We start from the raw sequence: 7,945 nt of genomic DNA, 5'->3' as shown, positions 1-7,945 counted from the left end.
GCAGGATCAGGGATCTCTCTCTCTCTTAGTAAGATCAGGGATCTCTTTCTCCGCAGGATCAGGGATCTCTCTCTCTCTTAGTAAGATCAGGGATCTCTTTCTCCGCAGGATCAGGGATCTCTCTCTCTCTTCGCAGGATCAGGGATCTCTGTGTCTCTTTTTGCAAGACCAGGGATCTCTCTCTCTCTTCGCAGGATCAGTGAGCTCTGTCTCTCTCTCTCTCTCTCTGTCTGTCTTCGCAGGATCAGGGACCTCTCCGCCTGGGAAGCGGAAGAAGGGACCCTCTGGCCAAGCAGGAGCCCCTCTGCCTCGCCCCCTCCGGGAAGCCTGGGCTGGATCCAGGGTCCTGGTCTTCCCTTCTCTCCAAACTCTCTCCAGCCAAACAAAGGCAACGCCCCAGCCTGCCTCCCTCCCTTCTCTCTCTGCACCTGCCGCCTGGGCTCTGCAGGCACGCCCTCCTTTTCCAGGACACGTCCTCCATTTCCGCCTTCTGCCCAGCAGGGCTCCCAAATGTCCTCCATTTGGAGCATCACCACGAAGCACGGCGGGTTTATCTGTCGATGAGCGTTTGTAAGCGTTTTCCTGGGGGAGTGTCCTCCATTTGGCGGCGCCTCGTCCTCCTCCGCTGGGCTGGCTGTCTCCCTTCTCCCCGCAAAGGCAGATGGAGGGCATCCCGAAACAAAAGCCTAAGGACACTCATAGACAAGGCAGAGCCCTCGTGCTGCTTAAAGCCCTGCCCAAACGGAGGGTATCTCGGAACTCCTCCTGGACAGAAGCTGGAAATGGAGGACGGTCCTAGAAAGGGAGGAGGCCTCTGGGCAGCCTGTCCCTAGTCTGCTCCAAACGGAGGACATTTCGGAGCCCCTAATGGGCAGAAGGTGGGGAAGCAGGGCAGCCCGGGAAAAGGAGGACGACTGGTGACCTGGGCTTTCGCCTCTTCTTAGTCCTGGACAGAAGGTGGGGCATGGAGGACGCGCCCTGGAATAAGGAGGACGCGCCTGGTGAACCTGTCGGGACAGAAGGCGGGGAAATGTAGGACGCGTCCGGGCAAAGGAGGGCGCGCCTGGGTCCCTCCCCTCCCCACCGGCCCGGGCTCCAGAGCCCCCTCTGCCGCCCCCCACCGGCCCAGCGGCGCCTGATACCTGGGGCGCTGGACTCGGTCTCTCCGGCCAACCGTCCCTGCGCTGGGCTTTGTCTGTGAGCTCGCTGGGCGCCCGCTGAGCCACCCTCCGGGAGCCGGGCTTCGTCGCGGAGGGGGCGTGGCAAAGGCTGGGCGGGAGGAGCCAGAAATGCCCCTCTCAGCACCCGCGCAGCCAATGGGAGCGCAGGATGGGGTTGGGCGGGGTGACGTCACTCCCGTTGGCTGGGGGCGGGACGAGGGTCGCCATGGACACCCCTGGCCCCGCCCCCTCCTCAGGGGCAGCTGCTGAACAGAGGAGGAGGAGGAGGATGAGGATGGGCTGGGCAGCCATGAACCCTTGACTCCCTCGCGTCTTGGCTCTCTCCCTGCCTCCTCCTCCTCCTCGTAGAGGTGAGGCAATGCTTGTATGTGTACGTATTGAATAGTCTCTATTGTGTTTAGTACGTCTCTACTACTAGTGTGCTTAGTATGTCTGTATTTGTCTCCTTTTTAAAGTTTGTTTTGAAATTAGTAAAGATTGTTAAAAATAAAGAGCTAAAAGACACTCCTAGAAATGGAAGAAGCCCATGCTTCTTCCCAGTCCTGCTCAAAATGGAGGATGCTTTGAATTCTTCCTGGACAGAAAGTGGAAATGGAGGCCAGGTCCAGGAGAAGGAGGACCTCTGCTCACCTTGTTCCCAGAGAAGAACGGAGACTAATTCCAGGACTGACCAGAGCCCTCTGTGAAGCGAACAGACAATTCGGGGGGAGACTATTTGACACAGCCAGCAGCCTGACAGCTGTGGAAACTGGAGATAGACCCACAAAGCTAGAGTTACTTGCCTGTGCTACTGTTGTTGTTGTGTGCCTTCAAGTTGTTTCCAACTTTTGGTGACTCAAAGGCAACCCTATCATGAGGGATTTTGGGCAAGATTTGTTCGGGGGGGGGGGGTTGCCATTGCCATCCTCTGAGGCTGAGAGAGCGTGACTTGCCCAAGGTCACCCAGTGAGTTTCCATGGCTAAAATGGGATTCAAACCATTGTCTCCAGAATCAGAGTCCAACACCCAAACACTACACCATCCATGGTGTTCACTGCCATTGTTTTAACCCGACAGTGCCATGCTATACAAACGCTCAGCCATGCCTTCCTGATTATTTCTGTCAGTGGCGGTGATAGGAGGGAATGAAAGGAGGACTGAGACCACGGCTGGCATCAGTTGTGGGTTTTGCCAGGCAACAGGGCTGCCCTTGAACTGATGCCAAAATTTTGCCTTAGTGTTCATCTGTGATGTGTTTGTTCATGCATGAGCCTGAGTCCTACTGGTGCATTACACCAGCAGTAGCACTTTTCTCAGGGTCACAAAATGGTGGCGAGTGAAAGCTGACAAAACCTGCCATCAGCAAGTAGCCTGTTTCTCCCACGCCTTGCTTCACTGCCACTTTGCCCATGGCCTTTTCCCTTGTGCTGCTGCCACATACACTGCCCAGTGCAATGGGCTAATAGGATTCTGGCCATGGCATTTGTCACTTGATAATGTACATTGTTATGGGCCTTCAAGTGGTTTGTGATTTATGGCAACCCTAAGCAGGGTGGGCAAAATTTGTTCAGACTGCGGTTTGCCATTACTGTCCTATGAGGCTGAGAAAGTGTGACTTGCCCAAGGGCCTCCAGTAGTTTTCCATGTTCATGTTCAATCAGAAATTTGAACCCTGATCCATGCTTGAAACACTACACCACACCGAGTCTCACTTTTTTCACTCAATAATATATGTAATGACAAAATAATTTAAAGAAGAACCATATGAGGACGAACATCCAATTTTAAAAAAGTGAAGAGAACTACGCTCAGAGCACTTGGGAGAAATAAGTCACCAGGAACAGACGGCATATCCATACACCTGCTCCAAGCTACAGAGACAGAACATACTCGACACTCGCCCCTCCGTTTTTGCGGGGGATCCGTTCCAACCCCCCCCCATGGAAATCTCCTGGTATTCAAGCCCTATTGGCTTGATTGGCAGCACACACCCCATTTTAAGTCCCTCTGCCCTGTGCAAGTAAGCGAAGTCCGCATAAACAGAGGGACAAGTTGGAAATCTCTCATTATTTAGTTTTTCAGTGTATTGTTTCCATCATCTTTGTATTTCTACTTGGTCGTGTAATGTGTCCCCCTGCTGCTTGAAGAGCATCCCCACCCTTGGCTGCATCCACACTGCAAAAATAATCCAGTTTGACACCACTTTAACTTGCTTTGAAATTCTGGGAATCGTAGTTTTAAAAGACATTTATTTATTTATTTAATTTATTAAGAGTACTTATACCCCGCCCTTCAGCCCTAAAGGCTATCAGAGCAGCTTATAATTATTATTTTTAATTTTTGCTTCTCATCTACCTTTAACTGCTTGAAGTGTTTCATCTGTCATCCATTGAGACTTCTGTCTTTTTGGCTGTAAATAGCATCATTTTGCATTCCTCTCTGACAATGTCCCTGGCTTCAGCCCAGGGTTGTCCTGGCTCCCAGTCAATTAGGCTTAAATCTGGTTTGTTTGTTTGCATAATCTTTAAATTCTATGGTGATGTTGTTCAGGTTGTTTTTTGTCATGATGGTTAGGTTAAGGTTCTTCTTTAACTTGAATTTTTAATATTAGCAGTTCAGGGTCTGTGCCAAAATCTGCTTCTGGTTATATTTTTGGAGAAAGAATGGAACTTCTCCATCTTCTGATTCTAATTATACAGTCTATTTTATTTCTATATTGACCATCAGGTGATGTCTAAGTATACAGTCGTCTCTTTGGCTATCCGAAGAACGTGTTTGTGATTAACCAACTGATTAAACAGTTGCATGGTCATAAATACTTTGTGTATCTACGCAGCTAGACCATGTGACCCAAGAAACTTTTATGGTCAGTGGTCATATAAAAATTTCCCCTTCCCATGTCTTTTTGCTTTGCTCCCTGAGATGGTGAGTTGAAAGGCTGAGCTCACTGCAGCTCTATTTTTCCCCTCCATTAGTTGGGATGTACTGCATATGTACATCCTAAAAGCAATTAGCAAAGTTCTTCAGTTGGTAACTTGATATTGCTTTCTTGTTTTATTTTAGTCACAGTCTGGGCGGTAAGGAAGATTGAGGCACATCATTCTGCTAACTATGGCGGGTTACAGACTGCCATTTAGTATGTATTCTATACGTACTAGGGTTAGAAAGGGGCAGTGCTTCCGCACCCCCCCTAACCCTAGTACATATAGAATACGTACAAGATGGCGGCGCCCTGTTCATACGGGCGCCGCCATCTTTACGTATCGGACGCTGTGCGTCCGAATGTGTCGCAGCACTAATGACGTCGCAAATGCGCCCCTGGCGCCTCGCGACGTCATTAGGGCGCCGCAAGAAGAAGCTCCATTTTGGAGCTTCTTTTTTGCTCCGTAAGGGAGCCGCACGGTGTGGCTGCGAGGGCTCCCTTACGGAGCAAGCGGCGGCGGCAGACCGCCTCAAAGCGGCGGTCTATAAACCGCCTATGCTAAAGAAAGGCTGCTTCTTAACACATTCAGCCAGTCTTCATGTTTTTGACCTCTAAAGGGGCCAACAAACTGGGATATACTCTGACTTTTCACACCTTGCAAGGTTGCTGTTCTGTACTCTTGCCATTTGTGAAGCTCTGCCATAATATTTGCTATTCGCCAGTGCCGCTGTTGTGTATATCTTGCTTGCTGTATGTTCTATACAATCCCCCTTGTAGAGAGTTGTGTGTGAAGTGGTGTTTTGAGTTCAATTTGCATGACATACTATTTTGTCAAAACTACAAGATCCCTTAGAGGTGTGTACTTCAGAACATGCATGAATTAATTCATATGTTCTGAGAGCATAACTGGAAGCATAAGTAGATGGATTCTCTGTCCAACTTCAGCTGCTGACTGATGATGGTAGCCATAGGAACATTGCATGTAACTATAAAGGCTGCTCCAGGCTACATTTCCTGGCAGTGCAATGTAACTGTATGTACAGTGTGCATCTGAAATGTCTTCATTGCCTTTATCCCTTTTCTCACATGAGTCTATAAGTAAAGAATTCCTGATTTGAATCCTTGACCTAGCTTTGGCTGATGGCAAGAAGCTGCTCTCTCCTAATGTGTGGTACCTACCAAGAGACTGTACGGTGACACTTTTCAATAGAAACCTTTAAGGTAGAAGCAAACCACAATACCTGGGAATCACTGCCTCGTTTCTTCATCTCTGTAAGCCATGCTGTCAGGCAGCTCTTTCTGTTTATGAGAGATTTGCCTTCAGAGTCCCTAGCTTGCAAAAATCATTTGCTACTCTCATCATGCTTTACTTCACTTGAAATGTCTTCACACTTACTCCTGGAAAACTTGTTGGCTCCAGACTTGTCCATGGAATAATTGTTTTATTTTGTAATAATAATTAAACAAATGCAAATAGAAGGTGTCAAAACATCGTAAAAATCGAAAACACACCACACTTTCACTTTCATTCACAGATATATTTGAAAAAGAAAATCCAGTAATACTTTGATGAAAGAACAGAGGAAGAGGAGAACCATAGCGGCTGTAGCATGACTAAAAAATATAATGAAAAATGGATAAACCTTGACTGTCAGTAGTTTCAAGTGGCTATTATACATGGCTATAGACAGCCAGCATGACATAGTGGTGTTGGACTACAACTAGAGACCAGGGTTCAATTCCATGAAACTCACTGAGTGACCTTGGACAAGTCACATGCTCTCAACCTCGGGAAGACAATGTCAAATCACCTCTGAACAAATCTTGCCAATAAAATCTCATGATAGTTTTGCCTTAGGGTCAACATAAGTGAGAAACAACTTGAACACACAAAACAACAACATCCTCCTCGCCCAGGACATGGAGATCTCATTCCAAGGCATAAAACAAATACAGTGGAATGAGCCACAAAATGCACATTTGCCACAGTGGTTAAAGTTATGCACATGCTTACCAGATATGAGGATCTTTCACACTACACAATTTTGGTGCTATGGGCTCATTTTAACTGTGATGGCTGCATCCTAGGGAATTCTAGGGCTTGCAGTTTGGTCTGAGGCCACAGAGGAGCTCCCTAGTAGAGGATCCCTGCAGTCCCATGATTCCACAGGATGTTGCCATGTCAGTTAATGTGGAATCATAGTATTACAATTGTGTAATGTGAAAGGGCCCATGATCAAGGCTCTTCTAGTTCCAGTGGCACCAACTATTTGATTGTGGGCAGGGTGACCAGATGTCATAGCTGCCAAGGAGGACAAGGCACCACAAAATGTAGGACATTAAAGAAAAATTTGAGGACATTACAAAATGAAAGCTAAAAACATGCATATAAATTGATGTTTCTTAGTCATGCTCAAAATGGAGGACATTTTGAAATTCCCCCTGGACAGAAGGCTGAAATGTAGGACATGCCCTGGAAAAGGAGGATGTCTGGTCAACCTGATTGTGAGGAAAAGTAACACAGTTGATGCAATTCCTTCTCCCACACTTTCAAGGAGTCGCCTATGAGATATTCTTCAGAGCTGGCCATTGGGTGTGTGTGTGTGTCCTTCCCACAAACTTTACAACTCCCAAAAGAGGAGATTAAGAAACACTAACTTGTTTCCACAGGACTAGCAGTACCAGGGTTATGGTGTAGCTCTCACAAGTTAGAGAGAGTAAGATTGATGGGAGGAAAGAAAATTACTTGCACTTACTCATATTTTTGGAAGGATAAGGGTGAGAGTAATTTCTTTTTGGAAATGTAAGTGCCATTTTCAATACTTGGCATGATTTAATTGCAGCCATCACCAAAAAAAAGATTTGTTTAACGTGTTTTCACACGGGCAAAACCCACAAAGATTATACAGTGCAATCCAACTAAGTGCTCACCTGTTACAGTCTTCACCTGTGTTTGCTAAGGAGTTTATCAAATGGGAGGAATTTCTCTTACATTCGAATGAAAAGAAAGGGGGCCCAGAATACATTCACTTAAAGTCACTCGTTTTGTGCAGTTACGTGAATACACATTGCATTTGAACTGGCTCCCCATTGCCCGAAAATAGCATGCCATTGCCTGAATTTGCATGTGGCAGTCTATCACGCAATAACATGAAACCACGATTGCGTTCGGACTGACTTCCCATTGCCTGAATTTGTGTATAGTGGGTTGTCACGCAATGACGTTAAACTCCATGATTGCGTTCAGCTTGCCATCAGATTATACTTCCAATTTCCCTTGTCTGATAAACTCCTAAGTTGCATATTACCAAAAAGCTTCCAGGTTTGACCTGCAAGCAAACTTCATGGTTTGAAACCAGAAAGGTACTTACCTTTCAGGTGGTTTTTGTTCTGTTCCCTTGGAAATGCTGTGCTTCCAAGCAGATCAGGAGTGGGCAATTTAAGCAGCTTTGGGGGCTAGTCCTCTACCTACATAATACTTTGATAGGTGCATCCCAAATCCTCTCCTGTACCTTCTGGGTTGTTTTTTTTTTGGGGGGGGGGATGATTTTAAAAAAAGTATGGTGAAGCCCTCTGACCTATTTAAAAGCTGGATCACCATTTGCCAGAAGAAAAAAAATAGCCTGCCCTGGGAGATCTGAGCACTGAGGGATGCAAACACAGCTGGGAGGGGCAGCACTTAACCCAGCTGCGAAGTAGAGGTACTGAATTAGGCTTGAATGACTGGGCTCTTGTCCTATCAGATCCCTTCTTTTTACACCTAATGCAGCAAAAGAGAAATAAAACATTTAAAAAGAAAAAAACACACAAAGGTACTGCTAGTTCGGATGAACCTTGGGCATAGGGAAGTGCATAATAGTTT

At 46.8% G+C, this 7,945-nt stretch overlaps 1 protein-coding gene across 2 annotated transcripts in view; it reads right to left on the bottom strand.

Moving 5' to 3' along the window:
- The window catches only part of PRR36 (proline rich 36), a 19,904-nt gene extending 18,637 nt beyond the window's left edge, over nt 1-1,267 (bottom strand). Inside the window, exon 1 of one of the 2 annotated variants that reach the window (XM_042449047.1) lies at nt 1,143-1,267. The gene's annotated coding sequence lies outside the window, so the exon portion shown is untranslated. Of the gene's footprint in view, nt 1-428; nt 487-1,142 lie in introns of those variants that run through there. The other variant, XM_042449048.1, reaches the window with a different exon arrangement.
- Between the last annotated feature and the right edge of the window lie 6,678 nt (nt 1,268-7,945).

Source organism: Sceloporus undulatus, chromosome 2, assembly GCF_019175285.1.
Source record: "Sceloporus undulatus isolate JIND9_A2432 ecotype Alabama chromosome 2, SceUnd_v1.1, whole genome shotgun sequence".
NCBI classification, from domain to species: Eukaryota; Metazoa; Chordata; class Lepidosauria; order Squamata; family Phrynosomatidae; genus Sceloporus; species Sceloporus undulatus.
Note: the sequence above shows the minus strand (reverse complement) of the source record. Positions and strands in the feature narration are given on the sequence as shown.